Genomic DNA, 18,546 nt, shown 5'->3' with positions numbered 1-18,546 from the left:
CTGGTAGACTCATTTCAAGATCTTGATAATGAGAGTTGCTTAGAAAGGGAGCAACAAAGAAGAAGATCAAAGATTAAGAACCGAGACTTTATTTGATCTTTTCCCTAATAAAGACCAAAGATGGGAAACAAAGTATAAAATGGATTCGTAGTATGTTAGACTACATCCAAACCCATGAATAGTCACATGTTGTTTCTTTGTCAAAGAAGGCACATCACATATGTGACCACAAATAAATGTTTGATACTTTTAAGTATCGTTTGGTATATAGCAAATGACATGATAGAATATGTATAATGTGTGGCTCGCATTAGATTTTAACCGGGAATGAGACTAATATCAGTAGGATAAAAATTATAATGTTTTTCCCCAAGTTCTATTAGATATATGATTTCGAAATAACAATTAACAATTGGATATTACTTGGATCGTGATTAAATCACTTTTTCGAAATCTGTAATTCGTCTGGTTACATGAGTTCAGAAGTGGGATAATCCAAGAAATTATATTTGGATTACAATCCTAATCCAAAATCATAAAAAAACACAATATCTTGTGATGATTTGTATTCCAAAGAGCCAGATAGATGTTAATGATCAATTTCGAGTATGGAAAAACATCAAACCTCTTTTGTAACTTTCATCATTCTTTTATACAAAGAAGAAAGTGGTTAATTAGTGGTTATATACCAAAATCGGCGCCAAAAAGTAGTTAAGGGTAGTTATCAGACAAAATCGCAACGTACATCATCATGATGTCATCAAAAGGTTTTTGGTCGGAAATAGCACTGCCAGGGATTCTGCTCCTTGGAATCCTATACCTAGGGGCATTGCCTAAGGACACCATATACCTGAGTCTATATTTAACACTTCGAATGTGCACCTCGTACCTCCAATATTGGATAGTAAACTGATATGTCTTGATAGTATTTACAATCTACACTAAAATATGTTGATAACACTAAAATTACCAACAAGTCTGTAACATCCAGTTTTGGGATGTTTCTTATTTCGGAATGGTAAGCATTAGTTTGATCAAGATGAGGTCTAATACTTTAAGGGAAGAAGTTTGGACCTTAAAAAAAATGAAGTTCTTGGGCTAAGAGTATTAGACTTTGAATAAAAGGTTGAGTTTTGGGCTGAAATGGCAGATTAGGCTTAAGCTGAAGTGAGACTTGCTAGTTCAGGCTTTTCACAGTGCAACACATAAGGTGTCATGGTACGAAATCTGTGCAGCCAAGCCCATGTCATTTTTAGGGTTTTATTCCATATTTAAAGAGACTGGCTCTGTGTTTTCGGTCATTTTCAGCCCCCATCACTTTCAGAGAACCCTAATCATGAAAACTTAACCTCCATGTGCGAAGCCCACTCTAACTGAGTACGCATGTGCGAAGCCCACTCTGACTGAGTACGCATGGCATACTCAGCTATACGCAGAGCGCACTGGGTTTGTGACTTGTACGTTGCGCGTACCACCTTGTACGCCCAACGTACTCTTCTGTTAAGCCCTTTTTGCTATTAAGCACTTAATGCTTCAAACAAATGGTCCATATCACAGATCTAATCCCCACTTAACGTCTAAGCCCATAAAGTCACTGACTTGGTGACTTTTCATGCCCTAAATAAGCTCAAACTCCAAAAATGGCATTCTACTACCATAAAAATTGCCTTATCTCATGCATGAACACATCAAGACCTTTAAGATGGAATTTTTTTGTCTTAGGGACTTAAATAGCACCTAGGGTAGCAACCTTAAGCCTAGGAAATGGATTTGAACCATAAAGCTTCATCCTTGGGACCAAAAAGGTCCAAAAACCCAACACAAGAGATCTAAGGGAATAACCACCAAGTTTAAGACTTTATACCTCAAATGAGAGTCAAAAGTTGATGAGGTTCTGGATCTAAAAGCTCTATCTTCTTTAATGAATCTTCAAGAGTGAACACATTCTTCAAAAGCACCAAAATATACTATTCTAATGGCCTTTTAAGCTCCAAGAACACACAAGGAGGGATTATGGTTTAATGAATGTTGTCTAAGGGTGAGAGGGTGGCTGATTATTAAGGACATAATGTTCTTTATATAGTTCTCATCCTTAAAATTAGGGCTTTGGTCTGAAAGGAGTACGCCTCGTATACCTCTTGGTACACTCGACGTACTCACAAACCACCGGCGACCAGTTGACATTATACGTTGGGCATAACGCAGCTTACGCTAGGCGTACCCAACCAAACACGCGCATCCATTCCTTACATGCATGAGACTGCCTTGCCACTTATCTCCATTAGGGACCAAAATTGTCAATAACTTTAAAATGCCATAACTTCCTCATCCGAGGTTCGTTTCCAACGAACCTTATATCCACGAAAAGGTGGCGAGAATCCCTATGCTCCTAATTACTCTCCTAATCCTTAAAACCTTCCCTGATTAAACTGAAAATCCATAAAAGACCAAGATATCCTTTTATAATCATACCCTTGGCTTCCGAAGACAGAAACGAATACTTGGATCACTCATGTCATGACTCGCATCTGCGAACTGGGCCAAATCCTTCTTTTCCCAATCCCCAAACCCTATGAAAAATGATAACTGGGTCGTAGCCCCAAGCAACGAAACACTTTCAAAACCGGGTGTTACAAATTTAATCCTCACATATGATAATCGCTAGTCATGCACATTGCTGACTATTTAATATAAGCATTTTTAGGGAATTTATCGATGAGGGAATAATTAACGTTTTTTATAGAATATTATTTAGGAAAAATAATCTTAGTGAAAATCATTGTAATTGTTAAAGAAAAATCGTTCATATAAAGAACACCAAAATCTGACTTCGTATGAGAAAGTTATGATTTTTTGAAGTTTTGGTATAGCAGTGTGTGACACAAAAACTGAAATTAAAATCGGTTGATTGTTAGTCAAAAAAATCTAAACGGGAGTTGATGATCTCATGAATTAAGAATTCATCGATATAAAGACAATTGAGAATGAATTCTGTATGAAGAAGTTATGATTTTTATACGAACTTTAACAGTCTAAGCCTATAAAAACATATAACTTAAAAAATAAAGTGAAAATTAGCCGATGGAGTATAAATGAAATTTGTACTACTCGCCAATAGCTATGCGTAGATATAAAGAATCTCAAAACAGATCTTGTATGACAAAAATACGATTTTTAGAAAAATATTAAAATTTGGTGTGCATGGGGCATCGTGTGCTTCTTGAAAGGAAACGTTGATCACCCAAACAACGACACGTGGCAACATTCAGGAGGGTCAGTGTTACCACAGGGTGTGGCGTGCCTATGGAATTGATGCAACACTCCTCCCAATATCCCCTATATATTGATGTGTTTCAATCCTCATTTATCACACAATTCAGTATCATTCTATCTAAGACATTTTCTGCTTTTAAAATCTAATTTTTCCCAGCGTTTAGAATATTTTAGTGGACGCTCCGGATTACTAGGAGCACGAAGAAAAGAAGTGTTCGGGTCAGAGTTCCACCCACACAAATTCCTAGTTTCTATCTAGGTCGTTCCTCCTGACCACTTTGGGTCTAACTTGACTCATAGTACGGTTGTAATTTCCCTCCTTTGACAGTTCTTCATTCAGTTTGGGCTGCATAATAGGCACATTAGGTTCATCCCTATTAAGCAAAATTTTCCTCATCTCCTCCCTTTGATCGGCCATCGTAGCCTGAATCATTGCTTGTACTCCTGCTATCGTGATTGGCTCGGGTGTAGCTACTACCTCTGGTGTATGCTTAATCATAGGCCGTTGATTAGCATTATCATTTCTATTAGCGTTCCCAAATCCACTATGAGTTCTTACCATGTCAATCTATACACCAAATCAGACGTCTGGTGTACAGTGAAGAGAGTTAAGATAGGGAAATTTTTATTTATGATTGATGTATAAATCTCATTATCACTTCGAAAAGTTACATGCCAGTTCTAATACCGTAATTAAAAGTTTAGAAGTCTGAACACATAAAGTTTGTAGATCAGGTCGGCAATAGACCATAGACCCGATCAAATGATAGTATCATAAAGTATCACAAATCATTTAGCACATAAAAGCATTTTAAGCATCTTCCTTAAATAAGCCAGTGCTTGTGTCTATTCAGGTGTACTCCTTAAATATAGTAAACACTTATCTCGCAATCATCGCTTAGCATTCTAAGTTTAAGTCTAGAAACAGATACTTATTCCTAGTTAGCTTAAACTAATGCTCTGATACCAACTGTGATATCCCCAAATTCACGGTCATTTTAAAATTTTATTTATGCTTATTTGAAAATCAGAGTATTCTTTTTTAGAGAATAATATTGCAGAACTTGTTCCCAGAAAACATGATAAATATATTATCAAATCATTTATGAAGAAATGTACTTGTTTATATTAAAACATTGGGATGTCATCGTTAATACATACACATAAGCATAAACAAACCTTACATTCATTTACACTAGTGATTTACATCTTCTTTAATCTCTTATTATAATGTAGCTTCGTATCGACACATGTGATACAAATAAACTGAGTGGTTCGGGTTGGGAAACCTGGTGAGAACATAGGGTTTTCAACCCACAATAATATAGTTAATTTGTTTCTTCACATAATTCATGTCAAATAATTAACCCAATTACCCATCCTCATTTTCTTCATTTAATCTTCCCTAAAGATCTATCCTAAGTGTCATCTCCTACATCGTATTTACCTTTTGTCTCCTTACATCGTATTTCCTTATATGTTTGTTCCTAAGGACTTTTCTTAAGGATCATCACCTACATCGCATAGATAGTACTAATTTGGGGATTACTCCCTCAATATGTGTCCAGTAAGGGTTAGGTTATCATCGCATGAATACGTAATTACAACATCGCCTAAACTCGTAATTCTAAGTAGGGCTTAGAGTATCATCGCATGATTACATAGTTACAACATTGCCTGAACTCGTAATTCATTACCTACAGGTTATGAGTCTGTTGATGTTTCTACATAACTATCTAGAATAGTATGTGGTCGCCATCTATACTCTGGTAGATGACTACATCGCCACATCACCGGTCAAGGTAATGGTATCTCCTCTCATCTCACGTCACATATTTATCATCACCTAACTATCATCACCTTTATGCATCACCCGTCGCTACGCAATATATATTAATAAGTATAAAAATACGTATACAGTTTAAATCACGTAAAGATGTATAAATCATTCACCTAGCATAGATACCAGGAACACGGATAATATGCACACATAACACGTAATTTATATTAAATACTTTATATCTATGTTTAAGATGAATTAACTATGCACTCACCTATTAAAGTGATGATTCCAAACTTGGGCAGTGCTTCGCTTTTAACAATTCTATTCTCCTTTAATGAAACCTAATATCATTATGGCTAGATTTTACTCTAATATTTATAGCGACTATTTACGAGCGATATTTTTTTTATAAGTGTTAAACAATAACTTTCAACTACTATGTACAGATTGGGGCTAGACATGAAACACTGGAGGGCATGACCATTTTGGCATTATTGTTGTTCTGAAATGCAACAACCCTATGCGGCCCTTCAAACCAGATTCCCCATACCGCGAGTAGTTAAAAGATATTATAATAAAACTTTGTATATTATATTTTATAATATACATATAATTTTTATAAGTTCATATTAATGATATTGAACTAGCAATAGCAGTCCGCCACATGTATATAACTAGACCAGAATGACTCTGCTACGTCCCCAACGCAGAAGCCTACTAGTCTAAGGGAATTGTACTGTAAGCGACCACGTTAAATCTTACAGAAATCACTAACGACACGTTATCTCGCCAGGGCCTTGGTCGGGTCTTAGTCTTAGCCCGGGCATGCCAACCCCAGGATGACAACTCACTTTCCCCCATGAGGAAGAACATTCCTCGTGATCCTCTCATTCTCTCATGGCCAATCACGTCATGACAAAGAGCCTGATGATGCCCAGAACTAACATCACCTGGTTGTTAGACAACGTGAGCGTACTTCTCCTAGTAGGAAAGTGCCACCTCTCACTCCCATATGGGGAGAGTCACCTCATTCCGTTAGTAGAAGGTATAAAAGGATCCATTCTTGCCCAAGGAAGGGGATCATATTCTTCCCTATACAATTTTAGCTAAATCTCTCTCAGAAATAAAGCTAACTTGATCGTCGGACTGACGTCCCGGGAGAACCCCCCGTCGTCCTTTAACGATTCTTCTATGTTGTGTTCTCAGGTAAACCTCCAAGACCAACTCGTTAACAAACGACCAATTCCCTGAAGAGCCTGTCACAACAAACATATACTAAATTTTTTTTTAGATCGCTACGGATGAAAGGTAATTTATCGCAAACTCACTTTTTACATCACACAGCGTCGTGCCGGTTTTTTTGTTAAACTTTGACAGGTCATAACTTCTTCGTTATAACTCGGATTTCAGCGTTCTTTATATGTACGGAACCCTTGTGACATGTACTATAACTTTGTTAAGATTATTAATTTTAAATAATCTTCCATCAAAAAGTCATTTTTGATGCTTATTGTCTCTAAATTGACTAGCCCGAATATGCCGGGGGTTACAACCTAACATAAAAATATTCTTCTTATATAGGCAAAATATTTTGAATAACTAATGAATTAATTAGCATAAGTTGAAATGTTATGGGAGTTATATAGTATAAATATATTAAGTATCAAACCATTAAATACCATAAGTTGAAAAGTTGTAGGGGTTTAAATAAATATGGTTCAAGATAGATGATTTAACTTGAGTCATAGTGATTTGAATGACCTCCTTTATAAGATTTGTTAAGATAAAGATAAGATATAAGATATAAGATATAAGATATAGTAGACTTCTTCAAGATGTTATACCAATAAACTTTTGGGAGGTTTACTTTGATCAGAGGTTGTATTATTGTTTAGGGAATACTAATCTATTGCCTCCAAAGTTTTTTTGTTTTTTTCTTTTGAAAAGGAACTTCTCTAATTAAAGTTTTTAGATCAGCTTTCGCGTACCGACTAATCCCCCACTGCGAACATGAGGCTTTATCTCATGCCTTAGAGTCACTACATGTAAACATACATGTATGAAAGGTTTGGTAGTGCCAAAATTTGAAGATGAGTCAATAAATTACTCATCACATCGTTCATATGTCTTACCAAGTTACCACAATCCAAAATTATTTACTTTGATGTTAGTTATTGATTTATTTTAAAAAATTTTGGACAAAATTGCAAAAATTGTCTTTGTGGTTGTTAAAATTATGTGGTTTTGGTCCAAAAATGTTTTGTAGTGTAAATATGGTCCAATTTCGAATACATTATGTGTTTTTTATATGAAAATGGTAACTTTAATAGTTTGGTTGTTAAGTTTTTTAGAAATGACAAGTTTACCCTCAAGGATCATTTTTGCAACCAAATTACAAGGACCATTTATGCATCTATTTTTTTATTTAATTATTATACATTAATTCTTTTGCTAATTTCTTTTTATTAGATATTTATTTTAATGTTTTATTATTTATTTTTTAATCGATTGTTACATATTAATAAATATTGTTTTAAATATATAATATTTATATATTAAAAAGTATTACTTTATTGGATTATTAATATCTTTTTAATTTTATTTTTATTAGATTTATTCTTTTTATTAGATTATAACTTATTAATAATTATTGTTTATATATATATATATATATATATATATATATATATATATATATATATATATATATATATATATATATATATATATATTATTTTATCGGATTACTATTTTTTAATTGTTTTAATTTCTTTTAACTGTTTTCTTTATTACTTTAAATCAAAAAACCAAAAAATAAATCTCACCCACGCCGCATCTCATAATTTATTTTTAATAGTTTGAAGATAACATATTTTAGACAACACCATCACCATCACTCAGTCTGGTAATGGTGGGATTGGTGAGATTTGTTTATAATAAATTAGGATCGTGATGGTGTTGTCCAAAAATAAAGAATTAACTCAATAAAAATGAAATTAAAAAATTAACTAAACAAAATTAATAGTCTAAATAAAACAATTGATTTTCATCATATTCGTCTTCAAAATCTTCATCTTCTTTGTCTTCCTCTCCAGATCCCCATTCTCGTCGTCAGATATTTAGTTATATGTATTTGTAGTGGAGGTTAGACATAATTGTTCTGCACGAGTTACAGTAAATGGTGACTCAAACCGCTCTTCAACCTGAAAGGTTTCATATGCTTTGGTTTCAGCTTTAGTCACTTAAAATACCTCTCTTGGTTTTGACTTGATAATCATCCACTTATCTTTCGTCTCATTTTGTCACTGAAGGGTATGGTATATAAACACTTGTTCTATTGATTATTACATCGTCTTTATTATTAAACCAACTATAATTAAATAGTACAACAATCAAAGGTTCGTTGCCATAATACTCAATCTCTAAGAACTCTTAGAATATGACGTAGTAGTTCACCTCTTGTTTGATATTATACGTCCCCCTTATCACACACTCGAGGATGGGTGGGATTTGTTTTTTTTGGGTTTTTTGATTTAATATAATAAAGAAAAATTAAAAAATTAAAAAAATTAAAAAATAGTAATACAAGAAAATAGTACTTATTAATATTTAAATATTATATATTAATAATAAATTATAATCCAATAGAAAATAAATTAATAATCAATTAATAATCAATTGAAGCAAAAATTTTTATATATAAATATTATACAGTTAAAAAAAATATTAATATATAATAATTCAATAAAAAATAATGTATTACAAAAATTAAGAAAATAATTTTCTAAATATAATTAATAGTTCAATAAAGTAATATATATTAATATATAAATATTATATATTTAAAATAATATTTATTAATATATAATAATACACTAAAAAGTAATCCAATAAAAAAAAATTAAAAAATATTAATTAAAAAATTTAATGTATAATAATTAAATAAAACAAAAAAGAATAGATGCAGAAGTGATCATTGTAGTTTGGTTGTATAAATAAATAGTCGGTGAAGGTAAAATTATAATTTTAAGAAGTTAACAATTAAACTGTTAAAATTAATATTTTTGAACAAAAACAAACAAGATATCCAAAAAGTGAACGATTTTCACACCACAAACCTTTTTTGAATCAAAACCACCTAATGTTGACAACCATAAGGATCATTTTTGTAATTTTGTCAATTTTCGGTTAACTCCCATATCTTTGTGTATTGCAATCTTTTTGCTTATTGGGTTTTAGCTTCTACGCATTATTGGCAATTCTCTTCTTTATTATAACTTATAAGACCTGAAATCGGGTATATCCTAAAAGATATTGAGAATGTTATAATTTTGTAGGTTTCATTTTGTTCATATCAAGCTAAATGTAAATTAACAGTTATACAGTTTCAATTTTTGACATTTTGTAATACAAATGGCATGTGTAAAATGAATAAATTAGATGAACTAAAAGGACAAGAGTAAACCTAACCCTAAGAAGATTATGGTTAACTAGCCAATACTGTTGTTACAATTAGGTTGGATTTGGAACCCCTAAGGTAAGCTAAAAAGGTGCATAGTCAAAGATCTAGTGATGGGAGTTGCACATTAATATCACATATCATTACCTAAATTTTTTAATTTTTATTGACTTCATAAACAATGGGATCTCACCAACCTCAATCCGACTTCATTTCAATACATCTCATGTTTGAATTTGATAGTCATTGGTCGCTTAATTTGAATCACTTTTAATAACCATATTTTCTTTAAGAATAAATTTATTGTACTCCTAAAATATTTCGTAAATTCATTTATGTTCATAATGAGATCTTAACCTTCGACCTCAAAAAGTGAAAGTAAAACTATATATCGTTGGGCTAGAAGCTCTTTGATAGCAAAGTAATTTATTTCATTTTTTTAGAAAAAATTACAAAAATGGTCCATATGGTTGTCTGGAACTTCTATTTTGGTCCAAAAAATTTTGGTCTTGCACCAGCGGTCCAAAACTTTGATTTTATTGTGGTTTTGGTCGGTTTCAAAATTGAAAATGTTAAAATGATTTTTTTTGCCATTGTTATTGTTTTTTTCTTTTTATTTACGCTATTATTTTTTAATTAAAGAAAATACAACCCACGTCTCTCTCTTTCTTTCTTTTTTCTCTCTCTCTCTCTCTCTACATTTCTCTTTTATAGGAATATAGTTGCCATAAAATCATATCAGACAATATCGTCTCATCGGAGCCACCATCCTTTTCCTGGAGCCGCCACCGACTCGTCGACACCACCCTTTTTGTTCCACGTAGATAACCACCTTCGGCGCTGCCCTTATCCTCTTTCAAACTTAAGAGATGGGTAGAAGACAGTAAGAATGGAGTAGTAGTTGTACCACTACTTCTCTGGCGAACCCTACCCATAACGCCTCCACCATCGTTTGTACCACCACTTCTCCGACGAACCCTACCCCTAGCACCTCGACCGCCGTTTTGTATCTTGTAGCTAGTAGTCGTTATCAAAGAATGATAGAGAAGAAGAGAGAATAAGGCGAAGGCGAAGCTAGGGTTTTTGTATAGCGACACTATGTTTTTTTGTGAGGACCACTCCGACGGAGGGTTTCTACACCGTTAGAGGACTTGCAAGCTCAAATAAGAATAATTAATTAGGATTTTCTAAAAATCCTAACGTGTTGCTGCTCTTCGTCTTCTCTGGAACGTCATCGCCAGAAAGATCGGTCATTTAGGGTTACCCTATTTTGCCAAATCAATGGTCTGGTTTGAGTTAGATGGTGTTAGAGTTAAAGTTTGATAGAGAAAGATGTAGCAAGACAAGGGCAACGTTGGGATTTCTACAAATATAGGAGACTCGCCGGAGAAGGAGAGAGATTGAGGTAAGATTTGTAGCTCGTTGGAGTCGTCATGTTAGATTCACCGCGTCTACAAACTCATTTTCCAGGTCTAGCATTCAAGTGGTGGTGGTCACATTGTGATTTTCTGGCAGGTAGCGTTGAATTATGGTGGTGGTTTCCGACAAGAATGGTGGTTGTGACGGTGGCTTCTGTAACGCCCGTGTTTCTGGCTAAGCATTAATATTATGATGTAATAGATAGGGTCGACAATTGTAACCTATTTTGAAGTAATGAAGAATAATTATTTGAGTATTATGTGATTTATGTGCAACATATGTGCTTATAACGATACAATATAATAAAAATAAAAATATGTGTCAAAAATAGAATGCACATTTTGTTGGGTTATGAGCATTCTAACACTCCTAAGTGTACATGCAACCCTAAATACCTTGGATCTATGTTTTCTCTATTATACATGCAAATATGAATATCCAATGTATTATCCTAAACTAGCATACAAAACTCTCAATATAACAAGATAGAATACATACCTCTTTGATGTAGAATGTCTTCATGAAGCTTGAGTGCCTAGTGCCCCAAGTGTGACACCTCAAATGGTTCACACAACACCAAATACACTTGGAATAACTTGAGAGAATTCTACACTTCATGAAATCGGCTAGCCCTCTCTAGAATAATACTAGTGGCCGATTTTCCTCAAGAATAGGATGCTTATATAGTTATACAATTAGGGTAAACTCTAATTGTCATGACTTTCCATTTCCTTGGATCCATGGGTTCAAATACACCATGGAGCATCCATGAAGCATCATATGGGTTTTGGCCCAACTAGATAATCCATGGAGCATTAGCCCACTATACAAGTATGGATGATTTACGCAATCAACCCATATATTTAATTAGTCTTCTTTTGATCACTTAATTAATCCTAGATTAATTCTTGATCAATACTAATTAAATAATCTCATTATTCTTATTATTAATATACTAGAACTTATAATATATTAATAACCATAAGTGTCTTATTTCTCTCATTTAGTCTATCCAAGTGCATGATGGTATGCAACCCAAATGGACCATGCCGGGTCGGGTCAAGTCTTACCAATTATAGTTATGGACTTAGACATTAATCCAACAGTCTCCCACTTGGATAAGTCTAAAACTATTATTGCGTATGACTTCAGGAACCAACTGGCAATCGTAGCTCTCAAAAGCTTCTGTCGAACTCTGACCTTGTAGATGAACTCTGACCTTTGTTAATGACTTGTCCATTAGATAAGGGATCATATATTCCTCCATTCTAGATATCATATGGACTGAGACATGGATTATAATCATTCTCTTTGTCCATTTGTTGTTTCCCGATTTCCGATTTATGACGACTGACTAATTAAACAAATCAAATCAGTCCTGGCCCGGTCGAGCACTTCCATTTGTCATCATCAAATCATCGAGGGGCCCACAGATATCGCTTTTATCCCGAAGGTAAAAGGAATGGATAAACTTCGACTCATATGGCTTGTTCTACTACTTGTTGAATTATACACAAAGACACGTTTTATAGCACCGAGTTACCAAATGCGGTTTCGTGCAATCAATGTACTATCAACTCATAGTAACAACTCATATCTCTAGGTTTGAAGAATATAAGATATTATCGTCTCATGATCACTCGTGATAAAATCCATGAAGTGATTCCAATGAGCGCGGGTTGAATCCAATACTCAGAACTTATGAGCACTCATGAGTGTTGTAGCCCTTTGTCCAACAACTTAGACCTCTACAAGCCAACCCATGACAGTCTTAATTCATATCTACTTCCAACATATGACCGACTGTGGATGGTTTGAATAACTTAGTCATTCCGGAAGAATAACCTAGTTTATTCGGGAAGTTAAAACATGCAAAGTGAAACACAATAATAATTGAATCCAATATGGTCTCAGAACTTATGAATATAAATAAACCACTTTTTATTTATCACCATATGATTACACATTATTCATTGTATACTGTTTCAGCTATCAACTTTATTCTTGAATTTAAAACAATAGTTGTCCCATGCTCCAAGCATGTACATTATGTTTTCTAAACACTAGTCATGCCATACACCAAGTATGCATACTATGTTTGTCTATGATCTTTACTTTGTGAACTAGATCAATTGAACATAACTTCAATGATTCTCTTTTCACACTCCCAAATCCTTACTGTAAATACAAGAATTCCGAATTCATGTCATTTACTGAACTCTGTTAGATTCTAAACTTATATGCATTGATCCTCTTGTAACGATCAGTCAACCCAATCATGATATTGAAGGATGGGACCTTTTCTCGAAAAAGAAAGGAGATTCTATTTCTTCTTCCAAGCCCTTCTTAGAAGATGCCGTCAGTAAGCTCTCACTTATCTTCTTCATTTACGAAAATAGATAGATAAGAAAAGATGTCAGCCTCTCTTTTCTCGCGGAACACTCACTTAATGGGGCTATTTGAATTGGAAGACTATGCACAAATTCACAAAGACTTGGCAACAATCATTACAGATTATTCCAAAGGAGATCAACTCCTTGGAAACATCCTTCTTGCATTAAGTTTCCTTAATCTTACACAGATTGAAAATTTCTAACTTTGAAACATTTCCGGATTCATTTTGACTATCACTTCTGAACAAGAGTTGCCTCCTTACAGATTATGTCAATATGGTCCTTCCAGAATTATCACTATACTTCCAATTGTCCTTGAGCAACCAATCTTTGGTAAACCTTAGATTATCTTCGACAATTGTTTAATCCTTTTAGTCATATCCAGTTCTAAACCTTTTCCCTTCTTAATGCCCCAGGCATTTGGAAAATTTTAGAAAGGATGAATATAACACATGTAATCGATCCTATATTCGAAGCATATGGGACACGATTCATGATGTCTCACATAAAGACTAAACCAGTCTTTTGGTATAACATTTCCATTTCTATTTGCCAAGTTCTCATAATTCAGATTATGAAAAGGGATGCCGTAATCATAATCGAATTTAAGAACGCAAATAATGGACCCATATATTGAATTTCCTTATGTTGAGCCATTCCAATATGAAATTCATATATATCCTTGACTAAATGATTAAAACCTCACGATCTAAGCTTATAGATTTGAGATGAAGTATAATTTCATCTCCCTTAATTATAGCAAAACAACTTTTTCCCAATTGAAACCTTTTGTTTTCTATAATTAACATTGCTAACTTGCAATCTTTATCATAATTATCATGCTCCCACTAACATGATGATTATTAGCATAACACTTATGCTCCCACTAGCTTTGACATGTACTCAGAAATCAGCTGGACTTCTAGAAATCAATACTTTATTGACTTTCTTACCAAAGTTCAGATTTCTGATACTGGATTGTTTTGATAGAACTTTATCAAAATCATACACCTTCCCTTAGATATCACACTTGTGTGTCTAAACAATTATGAAGAGGGATGCCGTAATCATAATGCTTAGACCTTTTTGCCACTTCTCACAAGTCCAGGTTAGTGTGCCGGTAAACCACACACGCTCCACTAACGACTTTGAGAATGCAAATATCACAATTGCTATCTAGCTAAAATCTACTTAGTGAAAGTGTTTCCTCACCATCATTTTCATGAATCGGAGAGAAACCTTATGACACTTAGATTTAATGGTGTATGAGTTCTTATCCATGTGAATTGTCAAAACCATAGTCACAAGACAAGGATAATGACAAATCCAAACCTTATGGATTGAACTCAATCTTAATTTCTTGCCACCTGGCAGCTCAAGGGCCTGCCATTGCTTCCAAGTTATTGTGCAACCAATTGAGAATTCTAAGAACTCATATGCAAAGCCAACTTTGATTGAAATGGGCACATAATATGTCAACACGATAGGTTATAAACCTCAAGTCGTGTGCTAGTGAAGAACTTCAGGTTTTATTCTTGATTAGTTCTTGATACTTTCAAGACCTTTAAGACTCCCACTGTCCTCTTGACCTATAAGACTCTCTTGTCAAATATTCAAGGGATAGTGCGGATTCTTTATCAAGACAAACGCTTCACACAATTGGCCTGAGTTGGTCTTTGTTTTATCCAAAACATCACAACTTACCAATTTCAAATGTACAAGAGTAGAAAACTTTTACTCTTACATTTGACAAGTGTTTTAAACCTTCTTTGAGACATGTCACTCAAGTCACAATCTTGGAGTATGACTCTAAGACTTGTATTGGAACGAAGTATGACTCATCTTCTTGATTTAACCATTTCAACAATTCAAGATCCCTCCTTCTTAGTCATAAGAATGCACTAAGACTTCCTTAGAGAACTAATTTTGATATGGTTTCTTAATCATTGAGATGATCACAAAGCTGATACTAAAGTACTCTCCCATTTTTTTTAGATTTGAGAAACTTTTATCCTTCTGCCTAATTTGATTCTTCTTATCCGCTCTGCCATGCATTGGAACCTTTTCCAATATCTCAGAGTTACACTTAAGCTTGTAAGTATAATCATATTTACTGAGCTTTAGTAAACTATGACAAATAGCCTTATATCTTTTGTGGTGGACTTAATCAGTGCATATGACTATGTACTCGATCCCTTAGTCCATTACTTGACTCACACATCCATGTGAACAAGTAATTAGTCTTAATTTTTCCAATACTTGAAAGTTCTCATTCATCATGCTATAGAACTTGCATGATTCCAAGTCCTGGTCCAATTGAGACTTTGGATGATGAGAATCTTTCCTTATTTGGTAAATTTAGACATTACCACAAATGAAGGAATCAATTTCATACTTCCACTCTTGCTATTAATGGAATCATATAAGCAACAATTTTTCCTCAAATGCCATTGTAAGGATATTTTAAAATAACTAAAATAAAAAATTTTCTTTTATTTTAAAACTATGCGGAAAAACTTATCCTTACAATCCATATGAAAACCTGTTGTTATCTATTCCTTAGCAATATCTCATAACTCCTAAGAAGTAGCTCAAGAATCCGTTTTTCAAACTACGCGATAGAAATCCATCTATGCGATCAGATTCAGCATATTCTTTCTTTAAGTTCCTTTACTTTTCTTTGATTCTTAAAGCATTACCATGTGACCCAGTCACATCATGTATCAGGAATCTCATAATAGAAACTTAACAGAGTTATATTAGTGGACTTTACCTGAAGTAGAGTCAAACTTATTGACTTTAACATCCTTAGGTAAACTTGGCAGCTTCGCAACCAATGCCCCTTCCTTTGGCAATATAAACATATGGACCCTTTGATAATGGTACACGAGACTATCACAGACTTAGACTTTTCTCTTTACCATTTGGTCAACCGAGTTGACTATGGCCGATCCCTTTCCATTGTGAAGAGAATGCTTTTATGGATTTCCTGTGTCACTATTGTCAATGTCCATCAAGTTTTGAGGAAGTTGATCTTAACAAATAGATAAGATCATTAAGGGTCTTGTCATAGTCTGTTTCATAGGTGTTCCAAAAGAACTCACTATGTGACTTAGAAAGTAGTTGAACCACCAACTTTCTCAAGACTTTGACACCCTTCTCTCCCGGCTTGTCAATATGTGACTACATCTCCAAGATGTGATCACACCTAGACCTTGTCTTGCCAATAGGGTTTGAGTGACCTTAAACTTTTCAAGAACTTGTGGGGTAGGGAGAATAATTGGAGGAGGTGGAAGAAGAATGATTTCCATGGGACATCATCTTCATTTAGGAAAGCTTGTTTCAAGAGATTTGGGAAGATCATAAATGTCTAAACCATACATCTTTTGGGAGATATTCAAGATAGTTGATTTTAAAGTCCTTAATATGACACCCAATATGAAATATTAAGGCTAGGACCCATCAAACTATTTTATAACTTAGAAGAGGTATGCCGTAATCCAAGCTATAAAACAATTTGAAGGTAGGTGAATGATGATTCACCAATTTCCACCAAGATAAACGAAATGTGTTATTAGGTTTTAATTGGTTTTGAAACTCCTCGATCTTTTGAGATTCATTGAACTGTTCAATGGCATGTTTCAATCTCGAGTGTGCCCTTCAGGTTTTGTGACTGGGATGCCGAGGATCACAAAAGAAGGTGTGAAGTAACCATGCAAATTACTTGGTACCCTTAAGTGTTTACCCCTTAATCGATGTGCCGGTTAACCACACACGCTCCATCGATACTATGATAAATATTAAGTCACCCTTTACCTACCTTGTTAAGTCCAAGTTAGTGTGCCGGTTAACCACACACGCTCCACTAACGACTTAGACAAAGTGTAAAGTGTAATTACATGGATTAGCACCTTATTCACATTTTCCTAAGTAACTAAGATTGGATATTATTAATAGTTTAGTTAATTAGTATTTATCATTAATACTTTTAATGAAGGGAGAATTATAGTCCTGTCAAACCCGTTCGGCTAACGACCATCCACCAGTCAAGCAAGCGGTGGGTGAGAGTGGACACCCATTAAGTTGCCATTTTATAGGCAACAACCTTATACCCACCTTATAGACCGGCTTCGTGAATGAGGCGTACTAGCGGTAAGACCGACTTTACTCTTATACATGTATATATTATTAACTTATAATATTATAAAGTATAAGGGTTGAATTTTAACTTTTAAAATTCTAAGGGCTAACTTGGAATTAAAGTATTCATAAGAGAAAACTTTACAAATTCCAAAACTTGAGGGCAAGTTTTGAAACTATTCAAAACTAATTAATTCCATAACTTATGTGTTTAAAGTAGTTTTAATCCAAAAACTCTTCAAGTTCCATAACTTATGGAAGACTTTAAACTAATAAAAGAATTAATTTTTTCTTTATTTTTTTTTTATAACTTATGGAATTAATTAAGGTTACATTATTTTTTTATTATTTTTTTTATTTAATGAAGAGACTCTTGGTCCTCCATAACTTGAGGACAAATTATGGAGTCATAACTCCAATTAATTAGAACTAGACTCTTCATTTTTGTAACCTTTGCCAACTTTTATGAGTTTTATGAGACTTAAATGTGACTTTTCATATAACTTGAGGACAAGTTACAAAAACACAATTTAGAATGAACTCTTAGATTAATTTGGATTGAAAACAACTTTTTCACTCAACTTTTCTATTAATCTAAGCAACTCATAAGAACAAGATAATTCAAATCAAACTTTTCATGTAATTAGTCTAACCTTTAAACTAATACAAAACATGAATCTATTGACAATTATCTTTGAAAATGGATTAGCATGAACATTACCACATTAAAAAACAAGTTTATAAGTTCAAAAACAACTTAGGGTAATGTTCCTAGTCCATTTCTAGCCAAAAACCTCGAAAATATGTTGTCTGGGGTCCAACTCGTCAAGTGCATGAACATAACTCGGCGAGTTGGATGCATTTTGCCTTGGACTCGTCGAGTCCCTTCATGGACTCGGCGAGTCTGTTGGGCTGACAGCACCAATTTCGATTTTTCAGCTTCTATTGCAGGTATAACAAGAAAACAAGCCTAGGCTCTGATACCACTGTTGGGTTATGAGCATTCTAACACTCCTAAGTGTACATGCAACCCTAAATACCTTGGATCTATGTTTTCTCTATTATACATGCAAATATGA

This window comes from Lactuca saligna, chromosome 7 (genome assembly GCF_052625555.1).
Source record: "Lactuca saligna cultivar CGN05327 chromosome 7, ASM5262555v1, whole genome shotgun sequence".
Classification (NCBI taxonomy): domain Eukaryota; kingdom Viridiplantae; phylum Streptophyta; class Magnoliopsida; order Asterales; family Asteraceae; genus Lactuca; species Lactuca saligna.
Note: the sequence above shows the minus strand (reverse complement) of the source record.